Here is a 15,442-nt window from a genome sequence, read left to right as displayed (position 1 = left end):
AAAATCATAAGAAATATCCATATCAATAGGTGAATCAGACTACAACACCTCCATTCTGTCTAGTTGGGCTTCTTGTTCCTATATTTCAACTGTGAAAATTTCAACTACTAAAATTCTATTGCAACAACTGAAATTTTTCTTCTAACTGTAAATTAATTTATCAGTTTATTGCTATGAAAAAAATGAAATAATCACATTGCAATCTTCACCAAATTAAATTATCCAAATGATAAAGATAGGAACTGAGAAATTCTAGCACACACATAAAAATTTACACAATTATTTTTGGACATATGTCCATAGAAAGACCCAGTGCGGGAAAGACGGTGCAACAGATGAGGTTTTTATTATTATTATGTAGCAACAGAAATTATGAGTACAATCTATGGATTCCCAATTGGAAATCCAATCTTAGAGAAACACTGGAAAAAATATTCTAGAGAAATTTGCTCCCTTCTACAAACCCACTGTGAATTCCTGTAATTACACGTGAATCCCTGTAATCATGAATTCCTACAATTACGCGTAAATTCCTGTAATCGCAAAGTCCTACAATTAATTGCAAATTCTTGCAATTATATGTGAATTCCTGTGATCGCACGTGAATTCCTACAGTGTGGCCCTTTTTTGCAGAAATATTCAGCCTCCTCTCTCCTGACTCTTCCGAAATTGGAAAGTCCTCCGGAAATCTTCTACTCTGCTACTCAATCACTGCCTCGATCTCACTACTAACTCACCTGCTACTGGAAAATTGATTTTCTTTGATCACTGAGTATCTGCAACTGGTGTCTCACTCATGTGTCCTTTTGGCTTGAACTTCTCTCCCTTGCTTGATCTATGAAACTGGGTAGATCGATCTGCCAAGGAACTCACACACTGAGTGTGTTCCTCCATCTATTCATCGACCTCTTCTTATAATCTCATTGTGGCACTCCAATGACCAAGATTAAATTTGAATCAATGGCTGAGATTATTTCCTAGTCCATCCGTGTGAGTTTCTAGAGAAATATCACCTTCCTCAATTAATTCTTGTTAATTAACCATTTTTCCTAAGTTAGGCTTAGGAAAAAATTAATTACTGATTAATTAATTTAATTAAGGCATTTCTAGGTGGATTTTCCTGAAACCTTTTCTAGGTTTTGGAGTCCTAGTGTTTCTTATTCTCTCTAACAACTGTCGAGACTAGAACACCATCCAATGCTACAAAAACTAACACTCCCTCTCGGTGAGGAAGGTGTTATAGTGCTGCACTACTGCTACAACACCCTATCTCTATATCACGCTCTGTACATTGTAGATGTCTGGCCACTGTGACTTCCTGCCATTGCCCACCAACCACTGCACAACTCTGATGCTTCATTTGTGTTGTTGTTGACACTACACTGTACAACCTATATTGTTGCCACTCTGCATCTGCACTACAACTCCCTCTCAAATTTTGTTGTTGTTACTACAACTACTGCAACTGAGAAGCATCTAAAATACTGAATATATTGTGTCTTTGTGCTACATCTGTCTCTTGAGCATCTAATTGCTACTAGCATCTACATTGTCCACTAGGAATCTGCGTTGCTGCTGACTCTGCCACTAAGCCTCCTTCTCTACTGTTAACTCGACACTATGCTCCTCAGCACTTGAATACAACTAGTCTGTAACTGACTTAGGAATCTAACTGCATCAACTGACACTGATCCATCCTATTATTGAATACTATGGGCTCTTGTAGCAAAGGTGATGGCCTTGCTGCAACAATCTAGAACTGATCTAACTGATTTCCTTGTTGCAACTAGGTTAGACCCTGCCCATTCAGCACGTTGGAGTTTCATACTCCTCCTCCTCCTGGATTTGGTGCCCAACTATCTTCTTTCAAGCCTAGTCCCTAGTTAGGAACCTTCACTTTGTAACTTGCACTGGATAACTCATACTTCCTCTGACACCTGTCTCCAGCAATAGGAAGTTGATCTACTACCCAGATCTACATTTTGGTTAACTCAAACAGGGCGCTCTAGAAATCTTGTACGTCCATCTTTAGAAAGCTGCAAAATCTGCTAAACTCAAACATCCGAACATAAATTTCCTCTCTTTTTTGCGGTCGTGCTTCTACTACTCGCACTCCCTTCTGGAATACGCAATCATGCCCATTGGTTCTACCTCTCCAATTAGAAATTTTGGATTTCTGAAGCTAGAAAACATATGAGAGAAATTCTCTTTATGTGTGCCTTTCTCTTCCTCATCATTGATCTGCTAGTGTTGGTATAGCTGTAAATCAACTACGCCCAGATCTTCTCAATGAAATTTTTGATCTACTCACCTTAACCCTCTATCCAGAAAATCTATTACAAATTCCTACGAGTTCCTGCAATCACACTACAAATTCCTTCAATTATGCACGAATTCCTGCAATTACGTGTGAATTCCTGTAATTGTGAATTCCTGCAATTATGCATGAATTCCCATAGTGCAACCCTCTCGCTACTGACGTTGATCGAATTTTCCAATGGTTGCAAACTAAAAGTTAAACCCCTGCCTATGTTATTTTCACTTTGCGTAGGTCTGTAAAAAATTTGCTCAGATCTCCCTCTAAACTGTGAAATTTTCTCTCGCTTCATCTCTGAGCCTCTGATCTTATCAACAATACTCTGATACCATGTGAAAATTTCAACTACTGAAATCCTATTGCAGCAACTGGAATTATTTCTTCTAACTATAAATCAATCTTTTAGTTTATTGCTACAACAACAATGAAATAATCACACTGAAATCTTCACCAAATTAAATTTTGCAGACAATAAATGTAGGAACTAAGAAATTCTAGCACACATAAAAATTGACACAATTATTTTTCGACAGATGTCCCCGGAAAAACCCAATGTGGGAAAATCGGTGCAACAAATGAGGGTTTTATATTATTATGCAGCATCAGAAATTTTGAGTACAGTCTATGGATGCCAACTTGGTAATCCAATCTGAGAGAAATACTAGCAAAAATATTCTAGAGAAATTTTCTCCCTTCTGCAAATCCACTGCAAACTCTTGTAACTGTGAATTCTTGTAATTGTGAATTCCTACAATTATGCATGAATTTCTATAAACATGGATTCTTGCAATTACGCATGAAATCCTTCAATTACGAGTGAATTCCTGCAATTATGCGTGAATTCTTGTGATCAAGCATGCATTCCTGCAGTGGCCTTTTTCGACATAAATATTTGGCCTTGTCTCTCCTTACTCTTCTGGAACTGGAAAATCCTCCAGAAATATGCTACTCTATCCCATGTTGTCGCTCAGATTGTACAGGCACCGCAAGAATGGCTCAGGGTGAGGACTGTCACTCTGATCCCTACCCACTCCATTCTAAGTATCTCCCGACAGCAGGCTATGGAGGGTAGTCCCTATGGAAATGAGATGATGAAAGACAAGTTGGGAACCAACCTGTCTGGGAGACACAGTTGAGTAGCCTAGCTACTTGGTTAAATTTAGCAAGAATTAAGTATTTAATTATATTTAGAAATGAGAGCAGTGCCTTATGGAGTCACAATTCTTGCTTATCACAAATTAAGACCAAGTAACTGGATTGACAACTGCTGCTTGAATGATTGACTAACCTATATGTTATATAAATCCTAAGATCTAGGTGTAATGCAAGGATCTTGGTTACTTTTAAATTTATATGCCTAATCTAAATGGAACCTCTCTCTTAATTGTTTTGAGGCCTGTTACCCACCATTTTGTGGGTGATATCCCTAGAATAAAAAAAATCTTAGAAGATGGTCCTCAGCTGGTAGCTAGCAACCCCTTATAGCCACCAACTAGCTCATTGTGCCATTTCTCTACCACCTGAGCTAGCCATGTGGTCCCTCAGCCATCTGTCATGGTCATATGTTTGAAGGTGGGCCTCCCACACCTAAAGATACGCCTTGTCATTTGGTAATTGAGTATTGTAGTTTACTTATCATGGAAACTTTTGGGCATGGTTTAATGGGGGAATTCAGTGGAAAGAGTGGGCTAGGTCTGTGCTCTTGTCCCCTAGACCTCTTTTGGATGTTAACCTTGGACCCTAGTCCCGTGGAATCTCTTTTATTGAACTTTGGGCTTTAGGGATGGTACTTCACGAGAAACCCTAATTTTGGTTGCGTGGTCCCCCTCCCTCATCCACATATATCACTCCTCTTCCACTCATTATAATCCCATTCATCATTCCTCCCACCTGGGTCCACATTCCTCCACTAGATCCACATAGTGTTAGCCTTCCCCTTCCCCTTGCCCACACCTTGGGTTGGGCCTAGAACGATGCCGGGAAGGTTGATGCAACTCAAAAGAAAAATAAAAACATAATTGGCCACATTCAACAAGAAAATGTACCACAAAATGCAAAATATGGTCGGGACAAACACATTTAGCATGTGGGAAAAAGCCAATACATGAGCTTTCTTGACCACTCCATGTCAATGACCCCATAGCTGTACATTTTTCGCACAAGGACTTCCATCATGTCTGAGCAGTTAGATGATCCATGGATTCATCATTACCAGCTATATGTACACTGGAGTTTTGTAAACCCATTTTGCATTTTGTAATGCAAATGATCCTAGTAAGACAAATGTATGTAAAAACCTAGGTAAATTTATTTTCTGATGATGATTCTATCCTAGGAGGCTTTTCGTCTCACCGATTCACGTGTGTTTATAAACACGGATGATTGACAAAGTTTTTCCATTTAGCCTCACCCCAAAGCTAGGGTGGATTTTGTTGTCAGGATCTTGGATGAGTCTTAGTGTTATTTATCGAGTCTCTGTAAAAGTGATTTGGGAATAATTCTAGCTATTTGGTTAGATTATTTTATTACAAGTCACTTAGTCTACTAGATCATATTTTGAGTCGCAGAAATGGGTAACTTATAGAGGGTCTATAACGAACGGGTGTTCCCCCTTCATGGGTTAGAATGTAATATTTCATGTAAATAATATTTTAGCTATAATGCTAAAGTATTAGAGGGTTGGAAAAATTATTAATCCCCTCATTAGTCAATTAATTAAATTTTTTGGCTAAAATAAATTAAAAATGTTAAGCCAAAAATTTAATTAATTTAGGTCCTAGGAAAAATTAAATTCTCCAACATTTAAAATTCGTGGGTTTTAAAGTTTTTAATTTTTGGAGGTCCCCGGCCAAGGGAATATTGAAAATTTCAAGATATTTTGGACCCTTGGACCTTAGTAGTTAATTCAAAGTCAATTTTTTGAGGTAATTAACTCAAAATAATCATTTTTGAGTTAATTAAAAAGAAATTAAAAGTGAAATTTGATTTTCCTCAAAAAGGTAACTTAATTTCGACAGTGATGATTAAAAGATAATTTGATCTTCATCAACGGTTGAGATTACTTTGACGGAGATCAAGCCATCTAGTTTTGGAGAATTTATCTATAAATTAGAGGTATCTCTCCATTATTTGGATTCGATCATTGAATCGTGTACTTGCTCTGAAAAGCTCTTGTAACTTTTTTCTGGTTAATAAAACACAAAGACTTTGGGGTTTCAAACGGTGGTGTTCCTCTTTTAGATTTATGTGGTAATATTGCTCTTAATACTTTGCTGCTTTTATTTGTATTTGCTAGATAATATCATTTGAGGATTGGTTTATGCACATGTAGCTTGCACAGATTTCTAGGTTCTAAAAATATCATTTTGATTTGATAGAACTAGCAGGTATCTTTATTTTTTGATGATTCTATGATTATTTTGAATCTCTATTAATCTAACAATCAAATCTAAGTGTGCAGAAGTTATTATTTAGGATTTGGGCATTTTGGGAATCCTCAGCTGGACCAATTGACTCTCATATTACAGAATCTAAAGAGCCTATTGTTTTAATTTTTGAAGTCATCTTACAAAATATTTTAGTTGCAGGGTTTTCTAGGCATGTGCCCCTTTAAAATTTCTAGTTTACTTATAAATTCGTGCAAAATTGTTTACATCTAGCTAATAGAGGGCTTTGATTTACAGATCTGGGAGCGGAGTTGGACTTATACTCTTCAAATCTGCTAGACCTTTAGAATATTATTGTAGATTTGTAAATTAATTTTTTTTTAATTCATTGGGGTTTTGGGGATTTCATATTTTTGTATCTACATATTTTAGGGTTTTCTATCTTTTGTTTCTATAGGAACTAATCTGAAGATTGTCGATGATTTTTGTGGATTTTGGAGACAAATCTAGGCCCTAGAGGGAAAGATCTGATCTCCATTTTATTTGCAGGTCAAAGAAGAATTTCAAAAAGGAAACTCGTAATATTTCGATATGGGTTCTCTTTATCTTGTGAAAGATCATGGGCAAATTTTTTGTTAGGGCCTAGAGGCCCTGCATTGGCCATCTCCAGCTCTCAAACCCCCTTCTTTTCTCTCAGCCCTAACCTCCTTATTTCTCTGAGCTCCTTTCCTTCCCCTCTATCCTCCCAGCCTAGCTCATGACCTCCCTTATCCCTCCAGCTCCTACCCTTGGCTCCCCTGCTCCTCCTTTCTCCCTCTCCCTCACGGCATCCTCCCTTCTCGCTGCCTCTTCTCCCTCACTTCCCCTTGGCCATCTCCCTTATGGCCTCCCTCATCTCCCTTATCCCCTTGGCCCTAGCCATCATTCCTCCCTCATCTCCCTTATCCCCTTGCCCTAGCCATCTTTCTTCCCTCATCTCTTGGTCCCTACCTCCTCGGCCCTCACCCTCAAGCCCTCAGCCCTAAGCTCCCTTTCAGCCTCCTTCCCTATATCCTTTTCACAATCTTAGCTCGCCTCAAGGGATTTCCTTATCGGCCCTAATCCTTGCAGCCTCTCTTCCTTCACCCTCTTTCACCAAAAAATTCACTAAATTTTGCCCTAAATTTCCAAATAATTTTGAAAAAAAATCCTTAAAAATAAAAATAAATAAAAATAAATCTGAAAACAATTTATGAGTTGGCATCTGGATCTGGTGCACATCCTCTAAAACCTTACCTCATTTCATTAATCTAATTGAGAGCAAGACTAATATTGGCATAGAGTTTCAGTTAGCTAAAGTTTGACAACAAATTTAGTTTGCGTCTTTTACTCCATTACATTTCAGAAATAGAATTATCTTCAGAAACTTTTGCATGCTAAATGACAAATTTTTGAGTATTTTTTTTTTTTTTTAGACAAATTTGGGTTGCTATATTATGATCTGAAAAAAAGAGAGGCAGTTCGCCATACATACAATGTTTCCTGGACATCATGGATCCAAGGAATTACAAAAAGGGTCCTTTCCTTGGTCCTTGTTCTAATATTCCTGCCTCTAAGGCTACTTAAACTACTGTAAATCCTTACATATTGCAAACACCAAAATTTACAACTACACAACATATCTAATCTATCTCTATATGGCTGATCTTCCTAGCTGTGGACTCTTCTGGGTATGGGTCTGGTTCATTCTGTTTTGCACTGGAGGAATAAGGGGTTTCCTTGAGCTTTTTGTCCATCATGAACTTGAGGACTACTATCGATTCTTCTGCGTGGCTGCACCGGTTGGCCAAGTTGCTGAACTGCTCATGTAGAGAATTGACTCTGTGCAGAAACAGATTGATCTCTGCCCGATACTTCTCATTGAGAACTCTGAACTGATCTTCCATTCGCGTTTCCAAACCTCGGACTTGGTCCTCCAGTGCACGTTGTTGCGCTCTCAACTCCTCGAACTCAGCCTGAAGGTCTCTGCAGTGGAAGCAATCTTCTGAGCGGGCCATTATCACTGAAAATTCCCTGTCTGCGTTGTCGGCTTCTTTAGCGCTGGACCTCTGAGTTCTTCGCTTCCAGCTGACTGCAACCACAACTTTCACAGGATTGTTATGCTTCTGCTGGGCGCTATAGCAACTACCTCGGGCTGACTGGAGATGAACGAGAACTATAATATTCTGTTGCCTGTAGAAACTGGATTTCTTAATGTATTGAAGAGTTCTGCCATCTGGGGTATAAATAGAATCCATTTGCCTGTTGTGAGGGCGGGAAGATGCCCGTCTACGTCTCACAGTATTCCACGGAATGGTCAAATGCATATCTTGAACCGCAGATGGGATCCTTCTGCAAGGACGATTTTCTCCTGGATTACTCTTGATTCCCATGCGCTGAATCGATATTCTGACCTCATTTCTGATCCAAATCCTGCCTACCTTACCTGCTCCGTCATCGGCACTGATTACTTGTCTGGTGTCATTGATTCTGTCAGTTTGGGTACTCCTGCTGTTGACTAAATGTTGTGGGTTCATGGTAAAGGTTGAAGAGAGACAGTGTTATTACAACTCAGGCTGCCCTTGGAGCGCTCGCATGCCCTGTTGGCATACTTGTCAGCCTCCTTGTTCAAGCCACGTAGGATGTGATAATATTCGACATTTTCCATTGAAGCATGGAGGATCTGATTCCGGTGGTTTATCTGCTGGAGGAGGATATTCGGCGTGCTCTGTCTCTGCGCCATTAGTCTGATAATTATTGCTGAGTCCCCAAACACCACTGCCGTTCTTATCCCTAACTTTAGCAGCTGTGTGAGGCCCTGATATAATGCTAATCCTTCTGCCCTGTTGTTGGTAATCTCTCCTAGCCCCCATTCGAAATGAAGTATGCTCTCTCCATTTGCGTTGCAGATTAGACCCCCTGCACCTGCTTGACCCGGGTTCGATTTAGAAGCACCATCAAAAAATAAGTAGAACCTGTTGCAATTTCTCAGCCAATTCGAAAATTCCTCATCCTTTAACCTCAGTTTCCATGCGCTGTTTGTATCTTTCGTTTGTGTTCTTCCTTGATTTATTTCCTGAGCGCTAGCAATATTCTCTAAAACATAGCTGATCAGGTTTCTCTCTTCCATGCTATAATTTGTTGCCTCAATCTTGCCTTTGGTGTGATTTGTGACTGTCTCCACCGCTAACATTTTTGCCTTGTGACACATTATCCTGGTGTTTCAACCTTTCTCCTGGAAGACCCTTCCATTTCTTGCCAACCAAATGCGCCATAAAAGGGTTAGAGGAATGGTGTTCCATACCCTTTGCACCAATTTACTCCTTTTCTCTTTCCATGGACAGTTCCTCCTCCATTTGTGAATCGTTTCTGCAATAGTTGCCTGAGGCTCCCAGGCAGCTTCCCCTATTGAGGCCATCTTTCTCCAACATTCATCTGCCACCGGACATTCTATAAACAGGTGCTGGATTGTTTCCTCCGATCTACAGTAGTTTGGGCATCTAGATGGCCCCATTATGCCTCTTTTCTTTAAATTTTCCGCTGTTAGTGGTTTTCCTTTCAAGAGCAACCAAATGAAAAATTTGACTTTGGGGGGTGCTTCTGCTCTCCATACAAGTTTCCATTGGTTCCATATTTCCTGATGGAAGTTGCTATTACATAGAAATTGGTGTCCAGCTTTAACCGTGTATTGAGTTCCAGTTGGATCCCAACGATAGCCATCATGCTTGCCTTCTTGGATCGGAGCTTTGCTGTGTAGGAGATTCTTTAGGACAGTGAGGCTAGTTTCTAGCTCCCTGGGATGGTCCGGAAAATTCCAACCTGTCCAAGCTTGAGAATGATTGTCCCATTGTGATATTTGAGCCAAATTCATTATTCCTTTTCCATTGAGCCAGTTTATGGCAGGGATTGCCTCCATGTTTGTTCCAATGGGATGCTGCCCTAAAATTCTATCTGTGGAGAAATTGATGCTGCTCCCCCCTCCTGGGACCTTTGAGATATTCTGAGACATAAAGGTAATAGCCTTCTTGCAGAGTTGCCAAATTTTTGTGCTATCTCTGTTGGGTATATTTGTCTCCAGGAGTTGATGCCTTGTGCAGTTAAGGTATTTTGATTCCAAAACATTCTTCCACCACGATGTAGGCCCTGTGATCATCCTCCATACTATTTTAGCTCCCAGTGCTAAATTTAGCAATTTTGGTGATCTGATGCCTAATCCTCCTTTATCCTGAGATTGAATGATGTTCTTCCAGCTTACAAGATTGAATTTTTTTTTATCCGTTTTCCCTCCTTGCCAAAGGAAATGCCTGAGGGCTCTTTCCATTTTCTGATGGAAAACAACAGGAGCTTGATATAAAGAGAAACGATATATGGGAAGAGAAGCTATACCTGATTTTAGAAGAACTAGTCGTCCTGCTGGATTCAGCCACATGGTGCCCCATTGCTGGATTTTTCTCTTTATTTTGTCAAGAATTTCATTCCAGGTATCAGCTTTCAGCGGTCCCATACTTACTGGCATCCCTAAATAGGAGAAATGATTCTAGACTAATTTGCAGGAAACTCCAAATATACTTGCAATGTTATGAATGGTGTGATTTGATGTATTCCAACCATATATACAACTTTTTATCTGATTGACCTTCCCACCTGAGCAATCCATGAATTGGTCTAAGGTCTTCTTAAAGCGCCTTGCTATAGTGATGGAAGCTCCTCCTATTAATAGAGTATCATCTGCAAATTGAGAGTTATTGATGTTCTTTGTTCCTTGCTCAATCTTGATGCCAGTGATTAGACCTACTTTCTGGTTGTAATCCAAGGTTTGACTGAATGATTCAGCCATAAGGATAAACAAGTAAGGAGATAGGGGGCAGCCTTGTCTAAGGCCACGAGAGGATTGGAATGCAGCACACGGTCTCCCATTAATTAAAGGGGAGATCCAGGGATCAGTTATACAAGCTTTAATCATTGTGATGAAGGAGGGGTCAAATACCATTTTATGAAGAACAACAAACAGGAAGGAATGCCTTACCCTATCAAAAGCATTGGCAAGATCCAGCTTAAGGACAAACCCTTTCTCTTTTCTGCTTAAGCTTGAGTGGATGGCCTCTTGCACAAGAAGGATAGAGTCAGTGATGTGCCTATTAGGGAGAAAGCCCCCTTGGTTTTCTGAGATCAGGGATGGGAGGTGTGGCATGAGCCTGCATGCTAGAATTTTTGAAATTATTTTATGTGCTGAGTTGCATAAAGATATTGGCCGAAATATTGAAAAAGAGGAGGGTCTGTTCTCTTTTGGGATTAAGGCTAGATAGGTGGAGTTGGTAAATCCCCCCACTTTGCCTTTTTGTAGAACCCAACATATCATCTTTAAGAGATCTTTTTTGATCATCTGCCAATATTCTCTAAAAAAGTTGATTGGAAACCCATCAGGTCCTGGAGCCTTATCTGGGTGTAAGCTCCAAATTGCTGCTTGGATTTCTTCTTCTTCTACTTCTTTTCTAAGGCTGCTGTTCATTTCTTGTGTGACTCCTTTAGACAGGTGCTGCAGCATGCTTGAATAATCCTCCTCATCTTTATCCTCAGTCAGAAGGCTATTAAAGTGTTTGGTGGCTGCTTCCTTTATAGAGTCCTGAGTGTTGTAACTGTTTCCTTCATTATCCTTTATTGTATTCACTGTATTTCTGGCCTTTCGAACCGTGGCCTGCTTGTGGAAATAAGATGTGTTTTTGTCCCCCTCTTGCAACCAGAGTTGCCTTGATTTCAGTCTCCATTTTGTTTCTTCATCCCTTATAGTTTGACTCAGCTGAGAATATAATCTAGTTTCTTGCTCCTTAGTTTGCTGGGATAGCCCAAGAGCTTCAATTCTTTGCTGCACTTCTTCTAGCTCTTGCTTAATTTTCTTTTTGTTCACCTCGGGCTCTTGATAGTTGTTCTTTGCCCAATTTTTTAGAGCCTGTCTTACTCTCTTCAATTTTGTCTCCCAAATATAAGTTGGCGAACCTTCCACATGTTGAATCCAAGCCTGTCGCACCACATCTTTTGCTGCTGGGAAACGATTCCAAATGGAGCAGTATTTGAATGGTATGGGTCCTAGCTGACATTGATTATGAAGAGTAAGCGTTATTGGGTAGTGATCAGAGGCTGAAACATTGAGAATATTTGAATGGCCTGTAGTGAAGGTGGACAGATATGCTATACTTATAAGGAATCTATCAAGACGTTCCATGATATTGCCGGCACCAATTCTTCTGTTACTCCAGGTGTACCTACGGTTTGTGGGTCTGATATCAACAAGGTCTTGTTCCTGCATGATGGTCTCAAGTCGACTTCTGAAAGGATCAGGGGTAAAATTTCCTCCTCTTTTTTCGTTAGCGTGCATCACCAGATTTAAGTCTCCTGCTATAATGAGGTTATTGTTCTGCTCTTCTTCTATACTTGCTTCCAATGTGTTCCAACACACTTCTTTCTCTCTGTACTGATTCGGAGCATATATGTTGTAAACTGTTACCTTTGAGCCACCAGTCTTGCTTTCCAGTTTGACTCGGATCCAGTTTTGGTGGACTCTGGTGGAGTCACAGATCCATTTATTGTTATCCCACATAGTTAGAATGCCGCCTGAGGCTCCTCTTGCTTCGCTTGCACATCCATTGAAATGCTTTTGCTGGCTTATTACTCTACTAATTTCTGACTGATCTTGCTTTGTTTCTTGGATAAGGACAATTTCAGGATTTTCACTATGTATTAAATCCTTGAGGGCTGCTAGCTTGGAGGGGTGCCCTAATCCCCTACTGTTCCAAGATAGTATTTTCATCATGATTTACTGGTTACATGGAGAGGTGCTCGCCTCTCATTGCCTTTGTTACTATTTTCTTTTTCCAAGTGTCCAAGAATGAAGGACTCTATTGGAGTATGGGAACCCATGGCTATGTCTTTCTGAGCATTTTCCTCCCTCTGTTGCTTGTCCGATTTCCTGCCAAGCCCATGCTTTTTAGGGACATCACTGGGCGCTCCATGTTCCTTTGAAGAGCTCCTGGTAATCCTAGAAGAAGGGGGATCAGGAGAGGGCTGAGTGATGTGAGGAGGAGAAAGAAGGAGAGGTGGATCTGTGGAAGTGAAATCAGGCCCGAAATCAGCCTCAGAGAGGATCATGAAGGGGTTAGAGGATGGAGGGATAGGAGGATCGGAAGTCCGAGGAGGTGAGGGAGGATTCTGAAGGGGAGGCTGCTGGGAGGAGGAGGGTTGCTGATGGGAAGGTTGCTGACGGGAAGGATGCTGATGGGAGGGGCCAGGGGCCTCAGGATCCGAAGATTTGAGGGGAGGAGATGATTTTTTCCTTTTTACAGTTTCCCGTTGCCCATCCTGCTCATCAGATTCTACGTTAACTAATTTAGTGCATCTATTTGCAAAGTGTCCATATTCGTGGCATACCTTGCATTTGAAGGGTATCTGCTCGTAATCCAACTGCTGAATATGGAACCAGTCATCAACTTTCAGCTTGATCGCTTCCGGCAGTCCTCGACCCAGATCGACTTCAACACAAATCCGCGCACACGCCTGCATGTTGTCTTTAGGTTCACTACGATCTATGTATTTCCCAACCACATTTCCTATTGCTTTAACCGAGTCATCCCCCCAGCAGTGAAGGGGAAGGTGAGGCAGTATAACCCAAACTGGAACCGCATTTGGTATATCAAGTTCTGGATCAAAATCTGGAGTCCATTTATTGAGATAGAGGCCCCTGGAGTCCATAAAGTAAGGCCCATTTCTGAATATTAGATCTTTATCCTCTTTGGTTTCAAAATGAAAAGTAAAATATCCTCTGCCACAGAATCTGATGGATATTTTACCCTGGATCTTGTCCGACCAATTTCTCTCGACCCATCTTTGCACTGTTGTGGGTGATGGCCACAGTCCTGTAAATTGCCCGATTAACCCTTTCTCTGCTAGGGAAATGGCTGCCATGCGCGGAATGGTAGGAGGCAGTTGGACTTCCTGTAATACATCAAGCTTCTTCACAAATTTTGTTGCTGTTGGTCTAGGTCTTTGCAGAGGGAGTGACTTTACCAGATTGGAGAAGGCTCTTTGCAGCTCTGGATCCCCACCGGGTGGATCCGGAGGATCCATGATGGAGCTCGTTCAGGTGTTCCCAGGCCGAGGCTCGATCGCGGGTTCAGACGCGCGCGCAGCAGTAGCTTGATGCGCAATGACAAATTTTTGAGTATTATTTCACTCCTTTTTCAGTAATTTAAATATTATTTCACTGTTTTTTCAATAATTTATTTATGAGTTTTAAGATCAAATGCATCACTAGATTGGAAATAGTTAAACCCATAAATTTTCTAAATTGTTAGTTATCAGTTTGTCATATGAAGTTTTTGTTGTTACACATAGAAAAAATATGAATCTTGAATGGTTATAGGACCACAAGTTTAAAACAAATTGTTGGCAATTCCATTTGTTTTAAGAGCAGATTACTAGAACTAATATTTCAAAGTTTGCACCTAATTGTTGTGATCTGAGTTTAAACGCTTAATTTAATTCCTGAAGTGCATTTGTTTTTACATGCTCATTCAAGTAGGATTAATTTAGTTTTACTTATGCATCTAATGATCTCTGATTGAGTACTTCATACAAATGGATTTCTGAATATAAAGTGTTTTATTTCCAGCATTTTACATTGGTTTCCTATTGTGTTTTCAGTAATTACTTGTGCAGACTTCATATTTTACATTGTTGGTATAAGTATTTGTTTTCACATTAAGATCATTTTTCTGAGCCTCAAGTTAAAAAACACTCACGACATACCTCAAAATAACTCATATTTTAGGCCCTCCTTTCGCCATCACATCATTTCACTTTGCATTTGCATACTAAGCTAGTACTTGCACATTAAAATTTTACTTCCAAGCATAAGCTTGGTCGATAGAAGCATTAAGGGATCAAACTTAGAATAGGCATTTAACTAAAATTAACCAAGTCCTTGCATTTCACACAATTTTAAGTTTTGCATTTGCATATAAGATAGTCAAATCATTTAGTAGAAGTTTCTCATCCATTACTTGGCCTTTATTTCCTTCACAAGATAGTTGACTCCACAAGGCACAGGTATCATTTTCCTCAAATCAAATTGAATCCTTCAAAATCTTGCACAATATAAACAAGTATTGGTTGCTTAATTGTCTCCAAGATTGGTTGGTTCCCAACTAATCTTCCCTCATTCCATTTCTTAGGGTTTACCCCCCTTAGTATGTTGTTGGGAGACACTCAAATGGAGAGATTGGGTATCAGGGTGACAGCGCTCAATCTGAGCCATTGTCATAGTGTCTAGACATTTTGTTCGACCACATTTTTTGGCACTATTTTCAGGGACCAATTTATTGGAACTTGGCTTTAATACAATTATAATCTTTCATCTTCAATCCTTCATCTATCATCTCAAGTGTTTGAGTTAGATTTTTGTCAAAGTGGCGACTCCACTTTATTCACTTCCTACAAGGGTTTTCACTAGAAGAAATCTAAGTACAATGGTTCATCCCACTCCAGATCCTGAAAAGGTTTTTATAGTTCATTTAAACAGGCTCTATTCCCATGCACTCCTTGATAATCTTGGACAGGAACCTCTCTCTGATATCCATTCGCTTTTTTTAGATCCCATTCAGCAAGACATCATGGATGACTTGTATCTTCCTTGCAATTTCACTAACATTCAGGGTTACCCGCATGACCT

At 40.0% G+C, this 15,442-nt stretch overlaps 1 pseudogene; it reads right to left on the bottom strand.

The window, feature by feature from the left end:
• LOC149172363 (uncharacterized) overlaps positions 1-15,442 on the bottom strand; it is a 539,710-nt pseudogene that overhangs the window by 201,441 nt on the left and 322,827 nt on the right.

Source organism: Pinus tabuliformis, chromosome 4_2, assembly GCF_031772625.1.
Source record: "Pinus tabuliformis cultivar Carrire ecotype Pingquan chromosome 4_2, CPIR1, whole genome shotgun sequence".
In the NCBI taxonomy this organism is placed as follows: domain Eukaryota; kingdom Viridiplantae; phylum Streptophyta; class Pinopsida; order Pinales; family Pinaceae; genus Pinus; species Pinus tabuliformis.
Note: the sequence above shows the minus strand (reverse complement) of the source record. Positions and strands in the feature narration are given on the sequence as shown.